General features: G+C 37.7%; 1 protein-coding gene across 1 annotated transcript in view; it reads left to right on the top strand.

The window, feature by feature from the left end:
• uts2r (urotensin 2 receptor) overlaps positions 1–21266 on the top strand; it is a 36631-nt gene extending 15365 nt beyond the window's left edge. The window contains exon 3 of the mRNA XM_084435200.1: positions 18566–21266. The gene's annotated coding sequence lies outside the window, so the exon portion shown is untranslated. The remainder of the gene's footprint in view (positions 1–18565) is intronic.
• Positions 21267–22584: the final 1318 nt, after the last annotated feature.

The raw sequence follows: 22584 nt of genomic DNA on the forward strand, positions 1-22584 counted from the left end.
TATTTTGTCAACAACCCATTAAAACTGTATTATGAACATCTGCACAAGCATAAATTAATAAATTAATAAATTAATGTTATTTTTCTGTATTTTCTATATGTTCTACCTTACACTGGTATACATAATGTAGAAGAAGGGAAAGTAATTAATTCATTATACCCATATGGCTCTGTGATAATGTCCTAAATAAAGACCCTGATTTGAAAGCTGCTGATTCATGGGTTTTCAGACTGAAATATTTAGTGAGAGAGCTTCTTTATGGCCTGTGAATTTCGTTAGTGTGTCCTTGCAGGAGAAAGTGACCTAGAGAGAGGTGTCAAGCAGCTTTATAAAGGAATGTGGTTCTTGTGCCCTCTGGCTCAGATCATATTGCAGGCTTATGTCATGTTCCCCTGAGATATGCTCTTCAATTCACAGCTGACTGTCTCCTCGGTGGTCAAAGTCCTGAGGCATCCCAATAATCACTCACCCCTTAACAAAATACATCACAAAGCCACATAACACTTGCTATAACAATTACATCTGTACTAAATTTGGTTTCCCGAGTATTCCAGTGAACATTATTAGTGGAATATTCCGAACATTTGTCTCGGTTAAGAGCTCCGCTTAATTTGCTCACGCCTCATTTATTCAATTACATACTTGCAGGGGTTAAATTGGGATTTTGGAGGTGAGTGAACCTTCTAATGAAAAAATATGACATGATAAAATGTTTCTAAAAAAGCAAAAAAAAATTTTTTTAAGATTAAAATAAATTATTAACATACAAAAATCACCTACATGTGTTATTATTCTTGCTTTAGACACAAGCAGTCCAAGGAGATCTCTTTTTTTCAATCAATTGTGTGGGACTGCCTTTGTTTGGCACTAACTTGATGTAACTTGTACATAATAGCAGTTACCTTTCACAAAACGTCAGCTTTTTAACTCTTTCTTGGGTGGTCTTGTGTGTTCAATGTTTAAAAACCACTTTATATATATATTTTAATAATGTGAATATTAGTTCCATAATGATTGTTTTGCAAATAGATTTGTATGCTACCCAACAATGATTTATAAGAAACAGGGGACGTCTAGAAAATATCAGAAATTATCTTTCCCAATGATTTGGATAAATGCCTAAAGAAAGTGATGGCGCAGACTGCCTCCGTTACACACTAGACTGCATGTAGGCAATAGGTTAGATTGCTCAAGAAACTTGGCAGACATCCTACAAAGATAATGATTGAAGGTGAACCCTAAACTAAAAACATACAAAGGCAAGCACAAACACTATAAGATCTGCTACTGGCTGAACAAAAACACCATGTGTGAGTATCAGTATCAGAGTATCAGAGGGCCTGGCTGATGCAAGGCTTATTAAAATCTGTTCATAAGGTTGAACTGGTGCCTGAATTTTGCTAATTAGATCTTCTCTGGATTCCTATATGGCAAAAGGCAGCCAGCCAGTGCACCTCTATTGAATGAAACAAACTAAGTGGCATTACATAACATCACTAGGCTTACGCTTTTAGCTTTAAAGTTCCTATTCATAATATGATAAAACTGCATTTCAATGAGGAACTTTAAGATGATAAAATCATGCCATGATAGTGGCTGTGTCCCAAATAACACACTTGACATGTTCTTGCTGTCTTGAGATGTTTATCACAGGAACTGTAGGGTGTCCCATTTGTCATCTTACGTTTCAAAAGAGTGCTCATGACTGTTGCCCTTGCGACTGCTATACGCCCTTTATGCACACTTCAGCCGAGCATGCAATGATGCTGACAATGCATTGAGATTACTTTCTTTTTTTGTTATGTGACAGTTTATGTGCCTTTGTCACTAGACAAAGTGTAGACTTTAAGGGCTGAAAGGGTTTAGGGTAGCATTTAGCACAAAGTATTAAAAATGAATTTTTTATTTTATTCACCAACACATTGTTCCAAACCTGTATGACTTTCCGTCTTCTGCGGAACATAAAGATATTATGAAGTATGGATGGATTTTGACATAATGAAAGTCAGTGGGGTGCTGTTTTTATTTATTCAGTATCAGGGGAATTATTAATTTTTTCCTACATGCACTCTTAATTACTATTTTGTAATCAGTTAAACTATTTTGAAAATTAATTTAGATTGGATTAACCACTGGATGATTCAAAATGAATTAAAAAAGAATGTTTGTAAAGAGTTTCAATGTAATGTGAGTTTGCTCAATTTAAAAAATAAACAAGTTGCCTGCTTTAAAGTCATGTCTGGTTCACTTACGAGAGGTTCTCTCGTATTGCGTAAGTTGCTTACGCTACGGGTAAAGTCGTCTTTTCTCGAGATATGAAGCCAAAAAATTATCCTTAATTTTGTATTTATTGTCAACGCGTTGCAGCAGCAAGCAGACCTAGAGCTCGCCACTGCGACACACACCTTCTGTCTAAAAGAACGCGAGGCGTTTGTTTCAAAATGCCTCGCAACTCCTGTGGCTCTTGCAGAGCCCCGCTCAGCGACGGAGACCGCCACGTGATCTGCGCTCTCTGCCTGGGTCGAGAACACGCAGCCCTCGCTCTGTCTTCGGGACATGTTCGACACCTGGCCGCGTCTTTCCAGAAAGGCAGCGTTGTTCCCCTGAAAACGTTTCAGAGGATGCTGGGCTGTATGGCTTCAGCTGCAGTATGGCTTCAGTTGGGCTTACTGCGTATGCACCCGCTACAACGCTGGCTGAACGCTCGAGTGCCTCACCGAGCCTGGGCTTCCGGCGGTCTGCGAATCAGAGTGACTCAGGGCTGCGTTTCAGCTCTGGAGCCCTGGATAGCGGCCGAATGGTACCAGCTGGGAGTGACAATGGGAGCTGTCTCGTACCGGAAGGTTATCTCCACAGACACCTCCAACCTAGGTTGGGGCGCTCTCTTCGAGGGCAGACCGGTCTTTGGCCAGTGGTCAGACCGGGAGAAACGCCTTCACATAAACTGTCTGGAGATGATAGCGGTCGAGAATGCACTGAAGCACTTCCTCCCATACTTGCGGGGCCACCACGAACTGGTCCGCACGGAGCCGAGTCAGTGGTGGCCTACGTGAACCGCCAGGGCAGTGTCAGATCCAGAAATCTCAGTGCTCTGGCAGAACGCCTCCTCGTTTGGGCTCAGCGCTCAAAACCGTTTTTCTGAAAGCCCTGTCATCAGTCAAACGTGTGGGGGACTTACACGCGTTATCTGTTAATGCCGCGTGTCTCGAGTTCGGACCTAATGACTCTAAGGTCATTCTCAAACCGAGACATGGTTATGTCCCCAAGGTGATTGGCACTCCCTTCAGAGCGCAGGTCATTTCTTTATCGGCTTTACCGACATCCGGTAGCAAGGTAGATGGTAACCTCCTCTGCCCTGTCAGGGCGTTGAGAGTTTACGTCATGCGCTCCGCCGCCTTCAGGCGCTCGGAGCAGCTCTTTGTTTCGTTTGGTGGGCGCACCAAGGGTCTCGCCGCCTCAAAACTCAGTCTGTCCAGATGGATAGTGGACGCTATCGCGGCAGCTTATGCGTCTAAAGACCTGCAGTGCCCTTTGGCCTCATCGTGGGCTTGGTCCAGCGGGATTTCTATTCATGACATTTGTATGGCGGCAGGCTGGGCCTCCCCCTCTACATTTGTTAGGTTTTATAACCTGGAAGTTCCCTCCTTGCAGGCTAGACTTTTGTCAGTCTAAGTCGTGTGTATGTTCTGCCCAGATTGTTCGTGCGCAGACTACTCTCACTTGATTTTGGCTCTCCTGGTTGAGCTGCACTGTAAGGGTTGATATTCTTTCAGTATGGACCGGCTGCGCCGCTCTGTGTCCCCTATTGTGTGCTTATGTACATGTGCTGGCCCACCCTGTTGGCCGCCTGATTCCCACTTATCTGTGTCCCCCGTCCTTTTATACGCTAAGCCACCCCCATTCTGGCGGGCTGCTTGCTGCTGCAACACGTTGACAATAAATACAAAATTAAGGATCATTTTTTGGCTTCATATCTCGAGAAAAGATGACTTTACCCATAGCATAAGCAACTTACGCAATACTCGTTCCCTCTTCTAGAGAGAACCGAGGTTACATTAGGTAACCGAGTACGTTTTGTCATAATGACACCTGAATGGAAACACACTTGTTTTACTGACTTTTAACGTCTTCAGTTGTGAACAATTTAGTGGGTTGTACAAAAGAGACATTATTAACATGCGGAATATTCACACTTGATCCTGTAAAAAAGTTGAATGAAAAGCATGATCAGTTATAGCCAGATCACCAAGGGTTACACATGATTTATCTTATCCAACTTTACTTGGACTGGCCAAAAAAAAGAAGGCCTTTTTCATTACAGGTTCTGCAATGTTAATCACAGATGTGCTCTTTCTTTGAATGCCTCGATACTGCCTTTTATTTCCTGCATCCTTTGTAATTATTCAGAGCACCTGTGGTGTGAATAAATCGTTTGGGTTGTGAGTATAAACCTGAGTTGGAAATATTTGAATGGTACACATAATAGTTTATTTTTCCTCTTGAACTAATTAAGATTTTGTTTGATGTAGGTTAGGTTGCAAACATATAATTTGTTCAAAGCTGTTTACCAGAAACCGTTTATGATGGAGTTATCATCCTCTCCTCTGAGCATTAAAAGCCCTGACCTCTGAAGAAATCACCTGTGGTCTTTAAGATCAGGTGTTCCAATTAGCATCCATCCATTCCATGCACTTGAGACATTATGCCATGGAAAAATCACTAATGAAAAAAAGTTTTCAGAGCAATGGCTATTTATGGCAAGCATTAGTTTAAAAGGACACAGAGAACATGGCCATGTGATGACATTATTGTTTCATTTAAAAGTAAACAGTAATTAAATTTTATTCTTCACCAAAGCATGTGTGCGACTGTGTAACAACCTGAGATTAATTAGAAGGACATCTGTAAAGCTGCTTGGAGATCTTAATTATTTCCACTTGTGTTTCAATCGTATATCCTGGAGAAAAGACAAACAGTATTGAATTATTCGATTTGGTCTTATCATGTGTTCTTTTTTCCCCAAGGGTATTTTTACTGAAATAGTCATATTACTTTCCACTTGTGTTACTGAACCCTGTCTTTGTTTTGCACAGTTAAGTATGTGGCGTCATCTTGCTTATTGAAGGGTGGCACGTAAGTAATTGTGTGCAAGCAAGTGTGCTGCTGTGTTTCCAGTTTTACTGCAACTGTTGGACAGAATCAGAACCGGAACAAATACAAATACGGAACCCTGAGAGCTCAGCCGAATCCTTCAACCTTGAATTTTGATGAGAGTCAGGTAATTTATACAGAATGCCAGCACATGCAATCATGCTTTATAAATGTCTATTATAAGGCAACAAATACTAAATGAAAGTACATACGACTGTGGAATAAACTTCCTGAATGTGAAAGAAACAACTTTTGAAAAGTAGACAACTATTGTGTAAGTATTGAGTGTTTTAGTGAAGTATGACCCAGAAAGGTTCTCGCTAGGGTATTTCGTTGCCTTCATAATGATGTAAGATCTATTAATGCAGCAGTTAAGTAGAAACAATTATATTATTCCAGATCCAGAATGGTGTAAAAAATGTGGATGCAAGTTTTCTGCTCTATTTTCTGCTCTCAATACTTACAGCAAAGGAATTCACAGGAAGGACGATGAAAAGAACACCCCAAATTTCCACCAGTGTGTATTTGTGCCTTTTATGGCAATGAACAAATTGAACCTATACTGTTCACATTTTTGGGGTTGGCAAGATTTTTTAAATGTTTTTGAAAGAAGTGTCTTACGCTCACAAAGCCTGAGATATAGTAAAACCAGTAATACAGTGAAATATTATTACAGCTTAAAATAACTGACTTCAGTGTCACATGATCCTTTTTTACTATCATCAATGTTGATAACAGTTGTGTTGCTTAATATTTTTCTTGAAAACTTGACACATTTTTTTCAGGATCCTTTCATGAACAAACAGTTCAAAAGAACAGCTTTTTTTTTTTTTTTTTTTACTACTGAATTTTATTTTTATCTCAAATATTAAATCTTATTAGTTTTACTTCATTTAGAAGACTTTTGGACCCTACCATATATTATGAGATAACTAACAGATTTATGTTTTTTAGCAGATACTTCCTCACCAAAACAATTTGCACAAAGCACATACATAGCCATTACCATCACAGGTAACTGCTTTTGGCTCAATTGCTTGCTCATCTAAGCCTAAAATGGGGTTAGTGGGTCTAGACGCATTCTGCCCAGAGGTTCTGTTTAAATGAGGTTGGAAATTTAGCCGTTCTGACAGTTATAAATGAAGAGTAGCGCAAAGTGATTACAATAGTTAATGTAAAATATTTATTTGATTTTTGTTGTTGTTGTGATTGAAAACTGAAGTTAATTTCTCAAATCCTCTCAACAGTGTATAAGATATTGCAGAGTTATGACAAACAGAAAAGGCATTTCTGATGAAGCACCTCTAATCCTGCATCAAGATGCATCGCTTCCCTGTTATAGGGCAGTTAAAGGTTGTCCCTGTCAGCTGCCATTTTTGCTCAGACATGGACTCAAAGTAAATTATCATTGACGAATACGTTGTGTGCTCTGTTACCCGCAGGCGCCTTTCAACTGCGGCAACCTACAGCAGACTAATTGCCAAGGCTGTCTCACTGGAGCAATCTGAGGTGAAGACCCTTGCTCAAGGGTCCTGTTGTGATTGAGAACACAATGTGTCCCCAGTGTCATTTCAACCTCACAATGATACTTAACCGTCCAACTACCTCTGACTCTCTGGATGGTGTGTGATCAGTTTTTCCTCAGGCACTTCAACATTTCTTTAATATGTTTAAGTCTGTTAAAGATATGTCCATCATATTGAAAACACTGCAGATAAATGTCAGATCTGATGCTAAATACCTCTGGTATTTTAAACTCTGCATATTACATTTTATTTTGAAAATATAGTGCATAAAGATCAGTTTCCGTCACTGAAAAACAAAATTAAAAAGGTAATTACGACTTTTTATCTCACAATTCTGACTTTTTTCTCACGATCGCGAGAAAATCGAAATTCTGATTTTATATCTCACTTTTCTGACTTTTTTCTCAGAATTGTGAGATATAGTCAGAATTGTGAGATAAAGTCAGAATTGTGACATAAACTTGCAATTCTTAGAAACATTCTGAGTCTTTTTTTTTCTCAGAACTGGGGCCCGTTCTTCATATGTCGCTAACTCACTTAGCTGGATTTGATTGTTGGCGATTTGGCATGATCTTGGATTGTTTGGTTCTTCGACGCTCATCCTGGACTTGTTGTCATAGCAACAGGTGCGCAAACTTAAACCTGCTCAGGAGCAGGCTTATTTCATGTTAACAGGATTAGATCCCGGCTTCATAAGCGGAGCTGATACGGGAAGGCCAGCACAGCGCGATAGTGCACTTTCTGAGATATATATTTTTTTCTCGTGACTCGTGAGATTGTCGTTTACATTATTAATTTGTTGGAAACGCACATTTATTTTCGACTTGTCGGAGTCGGGCTTTAACTACAGCACAAACTGTTTGCATTGCCCTAAGATTATTTGCGAGTGGCTCTTTCCTTTACACTATTGGAGATGCGGAGAACTTGATGGAAAGTGCTGTCTGTCGTGTCATTCGGAGTTTACCTGGCGCTTTTAGGTTTAAAAAACAGTTTTAGTTTTAGTTTTTTTAGGCTATCATAATTTTTTATGAAGATCATGCCATTCATGATCACGATTACAGTGTATGTCACTCAGGCATCACTAACGTGATTGGTACCATAGACTATAGGCTAGCTAGACCATAGACTGCCATCAAGGCCTCAGTGAAGGGGATTATGTGAACAGAAAGGGGGTTCACAATGTAAATGTGCAGCCCAGTTACTATTGTGATTCTTAATATTCCAGATTAGTAATATTATATCAAATTTAAAAAAAGCAGTTGACTACAATCCATATCACAAATGTAAAAGCAAAATGGCCAGGATCTGTGCATGACTTAAGAATTTTCAGAGATTCACATTTATGCACATTATTTGAAAGTGGTAAGGAAAGTTCCACAATTAAATATCAAGCTCACTGTATTACATACACTTATGCTGATCCTAACAGAACTGCATTTCTTCATAGGTGATTATGACATGTTCCTGCCTGCAGACAGGTGTTTTAAGACCCCATTCCCTGACCCAAACCAGTTACAATGCAGCTCTAGCCAGGACAAAGGCACACAATGAAATGAACTTTGGTTAACTAAAGGGAAGATTTCAGTGTCTGAAAAGTCTGAGGGGTTGCACACCTGACAGGGCCTGTGACATTGTTGCATGTGCCATATTACACAACATTGCCAAAAAAACAACTCTTTTCATTAAAAGTTTAATAAAAGACAAATATGCTTAGGTCCTTGAGTTTTATTTCAATTGTTCTTTGTAAAGAAAAGCCAGTGGTCAAGTGCCTGCAACAAGAGATATTAACAACAAATAAAAAGGAAAAGTTGGCTATACACTGCCCACCTGTAGGCCTATGTCTCCTCTGTCTGTGAAGACTCTTCTGTAGGCCTTTCTGTAGATCCTGCAACAACTTATATTGCAGCCATAAAGCATACAAGTATAAATGAAGTAAAGTTATTTATGCACTTGCAGGTAGGCTAGTTCCTCCATATGACAGTTATCTGAGAGGGTGTATTCACTGTCCAGTGCAATGGAAACAAATGGACATTACAAAGTCTTATACTTTCTTTCCTTTGGAAAGTTAGAAAATGTCCACTTACTGCACATATTTCAGCCACCACTTTCTTGGGAACAGATACAAGTGTTGGTGTATTATGTAAAAGTGCACAAAAGAGGAAAACACAATGTCATTACAATGACCTACACTGGGGAAAAATGTGATCAATAACTCATGGCAAAATATTTTTACATTAACATAAGTTTATCAGTTTTCACTTTCACAAGTCAAAGCAATTCATCATTACTCAAGATTTAACAGTTGAAATGATTAATTTTAATTAACTTAATTTAATGCAGCAAAAATTATTTTACAGTGTAGGCTACTAAGATCTTTTCTTTTTTTTCAGCCTTTTTCTTGGTTGCTTTTATAAACAGACAACCATTTAATTAACAGTGCCTTTTATAAAAGAGACTATAATATAACTAAAAATTACCATTATGTAGAATATTTTTGTACTTCACTTTTATTTGTTCCCATGTTCTAGTGTGGCGACTCTGACATTACAATGAACAAAGTAATTATGCAATTATTAAAATACAAAAATATAGGCTATTAAGTGATAAAAAAACCCACTTCTAACAGATTTAAATTGTCTGCTACTTTTTGCCAGCCCTCTCTCCTGGCTTTTGCAGACTTTGAGATGTTCCCTGGCGTTTTGATTAAACATTAAAATTCCGAATAAACTTCGACTATTAGTTCTTGCTCTGCTGAGGAGAAAAACTGAGCCCGCTCTTTGGCCACGCCCACGCTGAACAGCCAATAGCAGCGTTGCTGATCAATGTTTCTACTATCGATACATATCCCCTTTTAAACCAGCGCATGAACGCGCAATAATCTCAGATAACTCAATCCAGTTATATTAATCAAATCCGGCAAGTGTGTTCGAATAACCTAATTAGCCAGATCATGATTAGCACGATGATGTCATCTTGGATGTGTAATTTGATCTCGGATGTTTTAAGCAACGTACGAAGAACGGGCCCCTGGACTTTATAACTCGCAATTGCGCGTTTATATCTCACAAGTCAGAATTGTGAGATATAAACTCACAATTGTGAAAAAAGTCAGAATTGTGATATCTCGCAATTATGAGTTTATATCTCGCAATTCTGAGAGAAAAAAAAGCCGAATTGTGAGATAATTTCTTTTAAATTGTTGTATTCCGTGGCGGACACAAGCCTCCATAGATCAGAAATGTCCAAACACTTTAATAGCAAAAAAAAAAAAAAAAAAAAAATTCCTTCCAATATTGGTTTGTCAAATTCTGCACACAGAGGAGCGTGTGTATCGTGCATGTTTTTGTGTTTATAGATTGTGTATAGTGTCAGCATGTCTGTATGTGTGTGAACTGTACAGCACTACAGATGGAGCTAATTGAGGGAATGAGTCACAAAGGGGAAGTAACAAAGATCATACATTAGTGCCCGGGGTTCACTCGTTTGATGCATTTTTCCTCACCTTTTCCTCACCTTCCACACATCATCAATACAAGACATGATAGGGGAGTTTGAAAAACACAAACATCCCCCCCCAAAGAAAATCTTTTCAAGATTCATGAAATGCATTTCTTTTTTTCTTTAAAGAACAAAGAGGTTGTGTTTCCATGCCTTGCCACAAAAATAACTAAGGAAATGGAAACTAGGGGAAAATATATTCCTCTGATCTCAGAGACAGGGACTTTACTGCAGGGTTTCCTTACACAGAAAACACAGTGGCACTGGTGTGCACACACTTCTGCCCATTCACCCGCTACTTTAGCTGCTGTTCACTGAACTAGCCATTATCAGGACTTCAGCAGAGACACCTGATCCAGAACTTTACATTATCCATTCATGGGATGCATCCAAAAGGACCTTGCAGCATTTGTCCATGAAAAAAAGCAGTCAATGCCCTTAAAAGGCAAAATCTAATTTATATAATAAATAATTGATAAAACATACTGGAACATATTTTATTTTATAATGAAGGTGAAATAAGTGATGAGTGGATGTTCCATTTCAAATGAAGCAAGGCAAATAGTTGAATGGTTGATTTATATGATACCACTCCTCCTATTCATGAAACATTATTCAAATATAATTTTAAGTGTAAAATTTAAATTTCTTACCTCAAAGGGCAAATCTCAAGTCACATAACAATTTAACTTCTACTGTCACTAAAATGCACAACGTATTGCAATCATATCTGTTATTGGCAGACAATTGTGATTTTTTTTTAATTTTTTAATTTTATTTTTAGTATCAACCAATATTGTTTCCAAATATCAGCAAGGACACATTAAATAGATCAAAAGAGACAGTAAAATCATCTGTGTATGTATTCTGTTAAAGATTTATAATTTAATTAAATGCTGCTTTTATCATAAAAGTATCATGGTTTCCACAAAACATATATGAAGCAGCTCAACTGTTTTCAATATTAATAATAATAATAATAAAAAAATGTTTCTTGAGTGCCAAATCAGCACATTAGATTTGTGAAGGATCATATGACATTGGAGTAATGGCTGCTGAAAATTCAGCTTTGCCATCACAGGAATAAATTATATTTTATAATATTGAAATAGAAAACAGTTATTTTAAATTGCAACGATATATGACAATGTTGCGGTTTTTATTGTATTGATGCAGTCAATAAATGTAGCCTTGGTGAGCATATACATTAAAAAATAATAATAATAATTTACATTTTACCAACCTCAATCTTTTGAACAGTTTTAGATTTTAGATTAAGTTTGCCTTAAAGGAGAACTCCGGTCAATTTTAACATTGAGCTAATTTTTTTGTACATTTGGAGTGCTTGGTAAATACATACCTGTATTTACATCCTGTTTTCGGTCGAAGTCCACAGTAGTCGATTGTCCAGTTCACGCGCGTGATCATAGGTACTAAACCTATGCGCGTGAACTCGGCAATCGATTACTGTGGACTTCGACCGAAAACAGGATGTAAATACAGGTATGTGCGCTGGCTGAATAAACATCATTTTTTATATATTTCTTTCACATCTACTGCAGTCAGATTCACCCGCGTTCACTCCGAAGGAATCACTCACATGACCTGTGCACTTGTAATGACACATCAAGGATGTTAAGAGGCTAAAAGCAGGTTTAAAACTTGCCCCATTGAAGTCAACAGGGTGCAAATTTTAAAACGAGGATAACACGGTGTAGGCAACACCGATTTTTGTCGTTGTTCTCTGTATTGACAGCACTCCAAATATACAAAAAAATTAGCTCAATGTTAAAATATCTCCTTTGAACTGTCAGGGAAAAGGTATTTGTGATGTAATGGTGACAGGAAAATAAAATGTGACTGAATCACACAGTGTCACCCAGCAACCTAGGGGTCTCGACACACATCATCACACAGTATCCAATTCTGTTCAGCGCTTAACCAAAGACACTGGACTGTGTAGAGGAGAAGTGCCCTGCAGTACACCGATAAGCACAGGGGATGAAACTCACTGGGATTAACTTAAATGAGAATGGGATGGAGGTGATTCTGGAAGCCGGGCTTCATGACAAAGTGAAGTGGTACAAACACTTCTCCCACCTGCCATCTCTATATCAGGAGGATGTGTAACACATATCATAATACTCATAATAACGGCAATTTAGATATCCTGCTTAATGGGCTTTTGCATTATACACTGTTCCTCCCTGCTAACCTGCAAATGAAAGCACTCTGATGAGGAAGCTTTGGCAATACTGTACTATTCAGATGGCATGCTTCAGGGGTGTACTGGCCAGGATTACTGTGCCGGCACACGATAGATGGAGCACAACTGATAAGGACAATGAGAGAGAGAGAGAGAACCATGGCACCTGTTGACATTCGATTGCAGCTTATGTGCTCTCTGGCTGGTTGCCCTGCTCTCAGTTTCTAGTCTGCCTCTCGCTGTCCACATTTCACTGATTTACAAAGCATTTCAGGTCATTCCACAGACCGCACCATAATGCACTGTATTATGGTTTTCCACTGCCAGCCAAACACTATATTCCAACAGCTTGATTTAATCAGAAACAGCACAATAGATTTACTAGTCCAATAATTTAGACCATCAATCAGACCACAGAACAACAACCTGCGTTTTCCCCCATATTTTTCACAGATTCCTATTTTAATTCCCTTAAATTCTCAGCAGATAAATGAGAGGTAAATCAAACAAGCTTATCCTGCAGGCAATGAGAGAGAAAGCAGAAAACCTTGGTGACTAACACCACCGAAAATATCCTTAAAAAGACTATCCCCAAAACATACATATTCTCACCATTTCATAGTTTTTTTATAACCAGCCAGTGCTTTTCATTGTTGTTGGTGAATTAATCAGGCTGGCATTTAAACAGGTTTATCAGGCTGGTATTGAAATAGACATTTTGTGACCTATAAACGTGTACAAATAAGTACATAGCACAGAGAAGAACAGGTAGGACAGATAGCATATTCAAGTGCAGAGCATTCTGGTTCATTTGAAAATAGATGACTTTGAAGTAAAAAAATAGTAATGAAAGGTTAATCTTAATGCTGTTTTAAATCCTTTTGCATGGAAAATAAAACGACTTTTATTAGGCTACTGATATGACTGGAGGCTACATCTCATTTGAATTTACATTTAAACATATTTTTAAAAGTACTGTTCATTTCTTTATAAACACAACATTTTGATGGTGAAAGAATTACAAATGCAGTGCATTCAAACCCCTAAAGAGTGGGATCTATAATCTAGAACATTAAAAGGATATCTTATTTCCATTGTGCTTTGAAGCAAGGTACTATGCCAGATGGGACTGTAGGAAATGTAGGCCTATGTTAAGTTGCATAGGATAAAACATGCCTAGTAAATAATTAGGCATATTAAGTAAGAAAACAAAGGGTACTAAGCTTTATATTTATGTAGTATACAAACAGTTTTGAACTCAAACAACAAAAGCTTGGAGTGAGCTCAACAGAATTCATGTCAATTGGAAAGGCTCCTAAACAGTAATCACTGAAGCAAGAAGCCCAAGAAGCAAAGTGGTGCGTCAGTGCTCCTGGAAATGGAGATTGTCAAAAGCTTTTTTCCACATTTTCTTTTTGTACTGTATTTTCACTAGTGATTGGATTGACTTAAAGTAGCGTGAAAGGGCCGTACAAAATTACAACCGCCCTAAAGGGAATCAATTTTGGTCGACCAGAATATACTCAGAATTCAGGGCATCACTCACAGAATGCTGCTGTAGGTTCTAACAGGCCAGATGATGCTTGGTGCCTGACTAAATCTAATTTATTGGATTTCCCCCTCTTTCTTTCACCCAGAGATGACATTTCTTCTCTATTTCCTAGTAATCACAGTAAGGAGATTGTGGGTTGTTCTGCCTGGCTGCTCAGCCCCTGATCTTCTGGCCCTGATGCAAAGTCATTCTGTTTATAATGAGCACAAGCTTCATTTATTTTGGGCTCATTTCTAATGACCGCTGTCTAATGATGTCTTCTTCCTGTTCTTGCCTTTTCTGGAGAAAATTTGCTTATTGCACATCAGGAGAGAAGTCTATTTTTAAAAATCTAAACAAGAACTAATGGAGAATGTGTCTGCTGAATGAATATACAAAAAATGGTTAGTGGCAGATATGCAATTTATCGTAGGTGTTAAGAGGAAAACATTTAGGAGGGACATTTTTGGACATTACATGATTTTGGTTGGTAGGATCTCAGAGATTTTTTGGGAAGCCTGTTGCACAGCTAATGGAATTCAAACAGTTGGAGATTGATTGCAGTGTAAACAATCTGTCTGCTAATCTGTGATCGGTAGGGCTGCGCGCAGCTGGTCTGTCCGGCAGATGTCACCTTGCTGAAATCCCACTGTGATAATTCCTCGGATGAGAACCTTCATGATTCTTTTATTGCCCAAAGTAATAAATGGCCACTGACAGCTGCACATATAGCACTAATACCCCTCTGATTTAGGGTTAGAATCATTTACTTCACTTACTTGTAAGTTATGTTTTTTCACGAGTTCACACTTACATATAATTTGAGGGGGTAAAGTTTAATGTGTATTTGGCGTGCTGTCCGGGGGGAGGGCTCCGAGCTCGGAGTTCGGCCCGAACCCAGAGTACTCCCCCCGTATGTAAGTGCTTAGGACTAGAAGCGTGGAGAAGGGGTGGTGGAGGGATGCTGCAAAACTGTCAATGGAATGAGGTGAGACTGCTGAGTGTATACACCTCTTACCATTGATTGCTGAGTGCTCTCCACTTGTGTTAATTATCTGAACGTGCTCCTCCCGAACCTTGTTAATAAAACATCATATGTTGTTTCTGCTGTTGCTGTTGTGTTGCCATCTTAATTTAGGGTTTTTTATTTAAGAATTTAAGCAAGAGTGTTATGCTAATTATACTACAACAATTAAATAAACCAGAAGTTAACAATGAGAAAATGACTTTTTAGACACAGTATTTCCACCTACTTCGTCTAGTTTTGCTCCGTGATGGAAAATACTTTCTGGCACTGCCGTTGCATCATCCAGGTGGATGCTGCACATTGGTGGTGGTTGAATGATTTCATGTAAAGCGCTATAAAATGTAATGAACTACTGTAGATGTACCGCATGGCGGTACAAAATATGACCGCCGCTCAGGCCTGCACTGGCTTTCCACAAAAATAAATGACGTGGAGCAATTTGGCTGTATTGCGTGTTTATGTATATACCTAAAAAAAGTAGTAGTATGTGCATGTCTGTCTGTGTGTGTGTGTATGTGTGTGTGTTTGTGTGTGCACATGTGTGTTTGTGTGTGTGTGTCTGTGCATGTGGATTTGTATGTGTGTGTATGGGTGTGTGTCTGTGCGTGTGGATGTCAGTGTGTGTGCATGCTTGCATTTGTTTGTATTCCTGCATGTGTGTGTGTGACAGTATCATCCTAAACCAGCAACCCTTCGCTCAACAACACCATCTACAGGCCGATGAGTGTACAGTCACTAAATGTGCACATAAATGAATTTATTTTATACCCCCCCATGGGATGAAATTCTACGAAACTTAGCATACCAGAGGATGTCAAGTTAATCATACACATGAAATATGGTGCAGTTCTGAACATCTCCACTGAAGATAGGGGCGATTAAAGCAGAATAATATTGCATTTTAATTTTTTATGGGAGGGGCGCAAATCACAAATGAGTGATTATGGGCTAGGTTGATGTGGGCCCTTAAGACCAACATACCATAAAAATTTCTTCATCCTCGGTTCCACGGTTCAAGTAGTTATTTAGGAAAAACTGAATTTTTTGGGTTTGGGGGGGCCCAGCGCGGGGGGGGAGTGGCCCCCGGGGACCAAACGAAATTTTTCCGTAAAAGTCTAGTGGGGCTACATGCCCACCAAATTTCATGTTCCCCGGTGTTTCGGTGTCCCTGGTATTGTTGACGGAAAATTCAGTAGATTGACGGGAAAAAAAAACAAAAAAACTTTGACAATCGATTATGGGCTAGGTTGATGTGGGCCCTTAAGACCAACATACTTTGCAAATTTCTTCATCCTCGGTGCCACGGTTCAGGTAGTTATTTAGGAAAAACTGCATTTTTTGGGTTTGGGGGGGCCCAGCGCGGGGGGGGAGTGGCCCCCGGGGACCAAACGAAATTTTTCCGTAAAAGTCTAGTGGGGCTACATTCTCACCAAATTTCATGTTCCCCGGTGTTTCGGTGTGCCTGGTATCGTTGACGGAAAATTCAGTAGATTGACAAAAAAAAAAAAAAAAAAAAACTTTGACAATCCCTATATGACCGCTTTCGTTAGCTACGCTAGCGGCGGTCATAATTATTATAAGTAGTAGTAGTATTATTAAAGCATTTTCAATTGTTTTTCCTTTCTGAATAAATTGTTGTGTTTTCAAAGTTCAAAGAGTTTATATGCACAGTTCCCTGTACAATGAAATTCTTACTTTGCTTTTCCACCCTGAAATGCCGTTAAAAAAAAAGAAAAAAACATGTACATTGCAAATATAAATTACAAAAATACAAACAGTGCAATATTAATATAGTGTTTGTGCAAATCTGGGTGCCTGTTTTAACAAATTGGTTAACTAAATGATTCAATGACTCAATCATTAAGCAAGTCACTTTAATTTCTGACTGAATCAGTTTTTGAACTAATTGATTCACAAAATAAATCAATATCACATCCAAAAAGCCATTAACGTGTTTCATTCCTGAATCAGTGTTTTTAAACTAACAAATAGGTTGAATGAGATTCAAGTCATTAAGACAGCCACTTACTGGTATCGACCTTAGTTAGGGGAAAATGTTTTGACACAAATGAAAATGAGGCTATGAGGTATAGAATTACAGTGCGTTCAATGGATTGTGATGCTGTTTGACAACATACTGATCACTCAGCTGACAAAACATCTTAAAAAAAAAAAAAAAAAAATGAAAATTGAAAATTGCATGATCTATGAACTTTGTACAGTTCTTGCCATTGTAAATACTGTAACTCTATCCCTCACAGCCTTGTTTTAATCCGTTAAATTCAATATGGCGTCTAACCTGACTAAGGTCAATATTGATATTACCTGCATGGAGAAAGAGTCAGTGTCTGTCAGGAACCTGCAAACACAGTGGAACTTGACTCTGCCAATACAATTCAGGGACCAGAACTAACTGTTGTATAATAAGGTACATGAGGATGCAATCTTCTATTTACATAATTCAAATGATGCTATACTAAAAAAAAAAAAAAATGCTATGCAGTGTTAAAATAAATATTCAAGTGTAGATTCATGGGGAAAATGTAATGAAGTTTAATGTTAAATATTAGACTATTGAAATGACCTTCAAACCTAAACACAGTCAAATATTTGAGTGAGCAGTGCTTACACAAATACACAGAGGCAACCGGTTCTCAGTTCACTAGGTCAACAAATCTGTGAAGCAGCTGAATAGATCTTTCTATTATTACTGTGTTATTTAAAGCACAGGCCCACATCTCACCTTCAGATAGCTTCAAGGGTTATGGAAGATTTTGACTCATGTCATGACAAGACACAGCATACACCAGCTGCTGTGTGTCAGCACCTTCCTGGGCAATGGGACAGGCCCGCAATCGTGACACAAAGGTGTTTGATTCCACACTATTCTCAGGTTTATATGCAAACAAAGCTGTGGGACTGTACTCAGTATGGTAGGTTATGACATGTGAGGGGGCAATATGGTCACCAAAGAACTGGAGTGCTCTCATAAATATGCTTTTTCAGTACTTTTTCAGAACTATTTGGATTTTTTTTTTTTATTGAAACATAGTTTTCTTTCATTATAAGGTTAGCTACAGAGAAAACCTCAGACAACTACGAACATCATCTAAATGCCTCTGGATAATTGGATAAAAAGAGGCATTTATCGCCCTTTGTAATTCAGATGTCAAGTAAATCTTGTTGTTTGCAATGCCATTGCTCTCAAACAGTTTGCAGATTGGGAAATGCCATTGCAGAGCCAGACCTCTATAACACTGAAGCAAGTTTAAAGTGAAGCAAATGATACCTGTTTTGCTGTATTAGAGGCCAGAATCTATAAACCACCATTTTTATGGATCACACCCTGTAGGCAGTGCATTCTAGTAATCGAGCACTACCATAATAGGTAATAGGAAAATGTAAGCTAGATAAAGCAGTCTTGGCCCCTATGCACTGCTTAATCAATTCCACACAGAGCAAAGAGTTTGCACAGTCACACACTGTTCTTGTTCTTTCTCCCTTCTGTTCAAAACCTGACCATATGGGAGAGCGGTCTGGGTTAGCACGAACCGACAGACTAAGAGCATATTTATCTGCCAGATCAGCTCCACATAGTTTAACTGGTTGTTCTGCTGCCGTTACAGGGACAGATGACTGTCTGGGGCAAGACCAGAGCAAAGGAAGCCAAGACGGCTGGTATCTCCCTCCTCCAAACAGAAGAGGGAGAGTAAAGGAAGAGCACAGTGGGCAAGAGAAGAAAAACAAGTCACGGCACAAGGAGTATCCCAACATTAAGAGGCCATTGTGGGGTTGGAGTTGCCGCCACCTCACCTGTTGATTTGTTTCAATCCTGGATGACTTTTAAGAGGGAAGAAACAATTCCCAGTTCATCGGTTTTCTCAAACTTTGGGCTATTATCACTGTGAATTGGGTTCTTTTTATATATTTATTTTTTGATCATCTGTCAAACTTTGTCATCAAGGATCAAATTTCAAAGCAGGTCATTAACCAAGAGAAACACGTGAGAACTTTCATCTCCACCTCTCCCTATTGACTATGATGAGAATAATTTCCTTCAAACAACTGCAACAGTAGCCATAATTATCTTTCCTAACATGTCTCACATCAAAAAAGAGGCAAATACAAAAATCAGTTTCTCTCATATTTATGAAAATATTCTTGCTCTATTTGATCATTTTGGCTGTGTTTGACATAACCCAATTCTATTTGATTTACCTTTGATTATCTTCATTGTAGGGTACTACATTGCAGCCATGGCAATGCAGTTTTGAAACCCTTCCCTTCTGCGCACCCTTTTATTTTTTTCAGAGTACTTTATTCTATTCCTCGGGCCAGTCAAATGGATTCTCTCTGATCATTCTGTCTCCTACATCCTATTTCCTTGAGGCCGAAAAGACTGGAGGGATTGCGATGACCTCAGACCTGAGAGCTGTTCCTCCAACCTACAATGCAAAGGATGCCTGGCTTTGACTTCTAATGAGTTGGACATTTATACTGTCCATTCTGACAAGTCAGAACCCATCCATATGTACACATATAGGATACACACAATGCTTTGAGCATTGCAAAGTGAAACTCACCAACTTGGCAACTTTAGTTTCTTGACTCCAAAGGAATAGATTATTTATCTTAATGCACAATGGCGCTTATTATTGTTGGACTCTTTGTTTTACACAAAAGATAAACAGGAAAGTACTGCCCAAAGTTTGTATGTTGCTTTGGTATGTTGAATCTGTGGAATGCCTGTTTTGTTTTTGTACAGAGAGTTTAAATATACTTGGTAACACGTTACAATAAGGTTTAATTCCTTAACAATATTTATAAAACTGCATTAAGTATGCATTAACTATCATAAACTAATAATAAACATTTTAAAGCAGTTAATAATATAGGTTAAAATGCTAATTTGATTTCAAAAGTACTATTGTTCACTTTTAATTCATGTGTGTTCACAACATGGACATGAAATTTTGATTTGAGTTGGAATTATCGTAAAGCTTATGCTTATCGTTATGCTTGTATTCTGCTAGTTGTGAACTTTTCAACAATATATGACACAAATCTATCAGGTATGCACAATGATTTTACAGATCACATTTTCATGAAAAGCAATGAACTTTTCACACTATGAAAATAGAGCACTTCTAATATTTCAGCAAATTTAAAAGCACTTGTTAAGTTACAGCATATTCCATATATTCAATGTAAAGCCTAGCATCTACGCTTTAAAACGACACCCATTTTGTGTTGGTTGAGCAAGTGTTAGGTAACGTGATAACTTAGTAGCGCCCCCTGCTACGGATTTAAGAGGCTATGGTTAACGATTAATTGATCATTAATTTAAACAACAATCGATTATGGGAATTTATGTAAACTGACATCCCTGATTGAGATATTGATATATTGAACACTACTTGGTGGTCATTTTCACTACAACTGATAACTGAGAGACAAGTTACAGGATGAGCGGAGTGATATACAGCATTGTCATTATGTTGAAATAAAAATGTTAAAATGTGGTACTATACATAAAAATTAACATTCACCTATTAACAAATGCTGTAAAACATATTGTTCATTGTTATTTCATGATACCTAATGCACTAATGTTCACAAATGATTGTAAAGTGTTACCATATACTTAATTGTATTTTATGTTAAATTTATATGGGCAGATTACTTGTAAATATTATAGCTATGTTATTTAATTTTTTGCCTACATCTTTGTTTACAAAAAAAGCTAATGGCAATCACAGATCAGGTGAAGTACACAAATATGTATTATGTGAAATATATATATATATATAAAAAATCTATAAAATTTGCACCTATTGCAAAATGAAAACAAAAAAATCAGTGTGTAAATCAGAGGGAGAAGCCTTCCACGGAGTATGAAAATTCGTAATTCCATGGCTGAATTTTGTACCTCAGGGGAGAAAGAGTTGGTTCCAAATGACTAAAACAGTCAGCTTTTCAACTGTGTATAGCAAGTTAATTTATTTCTAATATAAACTTTTAAATGGACATGTTTTTGGAAGAGCATTTAGTGTGCAAATACAAACAACCAGAGGGAGTTCAAATGCAATGCAGGAATGCAAAAACAATGTTATTTTTTAAGCTGTTTGGTTCAGACCTCCACAGATAACTGTACAGTATATTTTCTCTATGTGTCTTTGTTTCGGTATTGTGATGTGGTGATGCTGTTTTTTCTTATTTGTCACTGTTTAGTCTGAGCAATTGCAGAGCTTCTCTTTACAAGACCCAATGATGCTTGCTGAGCAATGTACCTTACATGCACTCAATAAATATGTTCAGTAAACAGCAGCAGTACTTGAAACTTTACCTCATTTTTTGGGTCATACCTCACTATTACTCATTTTATATTAGCATATTAAAAAGAGCTGTTTAATTAAGGCAGTAATTATATAGGTCTTAGCACAAAATGAAGTATAATTCAGTAATGCTGGATCAGTAGTTTGCTGTCATTCTTGTTTTATTAGATCAGAGAATTGTGAATTGTTTTTAGATCACGGAAAAATATCGTGCCTTGAAATGGCAGAACTGAATTAAAAGCTTTTATTTGAAAATGTTATTGTTGCAATGAACTGCCATTCAGATTTCACAGGAGACAGATGTTTCAGCAGATGTTGTCATGAGAAGCTTGGAGAGCCTGCCAATGGACAGCACAATGGAAATATTGCTGTTTTATCCACTGATGTGATTTACAGTAATATAAGCAATACTATAATTAACTATTGTGTCAATCTGAAGAACCGTGCCAACTTCGTATTAAAGCCTCATTTTTGCACAGATGATTCAAATTGAAAACATGTATGGCTAAGAATCATGTTAAAAAAGAACCTAATTAGTGGTTTATTAATTTTTTTTATGTATTCAGATTGCCAGACTTTTTAAAATGCATTCTAGACTAACTTTAGTAATCAATATAGAGTAAATTCTACAGTGATTAAATACTTAACTAAATTCTAGTGAAGATTGAATGTAACATTATATCTAACAATGAATCATGCAAACACATTGAATCTTTATAATGGGTCTGAAATGTGCATTAAGTAGTCCAATAACAAATGTAATTATATCATACTGTGTGAATTTTTGAAGAAATACCCATTAGATGTTTCCAGGTAAGGTATTTATTATAAACTATTTTGCCAACACTGATAGTGGTATGTATTTAGTCATTTAATGTTCTTCGAAGCAAAAACCTTGTGGTTAGTAGTCTAATCTCTGTGGAACCTGTGTGGAATTTCAAATTTCAAGCTATCTTTTTCCAATTAAGATACCTGTGAAATGCACAAAAATGGTTTGGAGCATCACTTATGGCCAGCCACCCAAAGAATTGCAGTAGGTGCAGAGTGACTAAATAAGAAAAAAATAAAGAGAGAAGCAAGAAGCCTGCATACAAATAAGTTCGAATGTTTCTTTTTTCTGTAAATGCTTTGAATAGGCATCTACATATATCTATGTTACCAGAGTATGTATATAGTAATTGACACTATTTGTTTGCTTGAGATCCCTTTTTCTTTCTGTTAGATGAAGATGTAGTAGTATTCAGTTTTCTTGAAATGTTTATTGACACTTACACTGTCACCGACATACAGCAAATATGCCATAAATATGC

This window comes from Rutilus rutilus, assembly GCF_951802725.1.
Source record: "Rutilus rutilus genome assembly, chromosome: 16".
Classification (NCBI taxonomy): Eukaryota; Metazoa; Chordata; class Actinopteri; order Cypriniformes; family Leuciscidae; genus Rutilus; species Rutilus rutilus.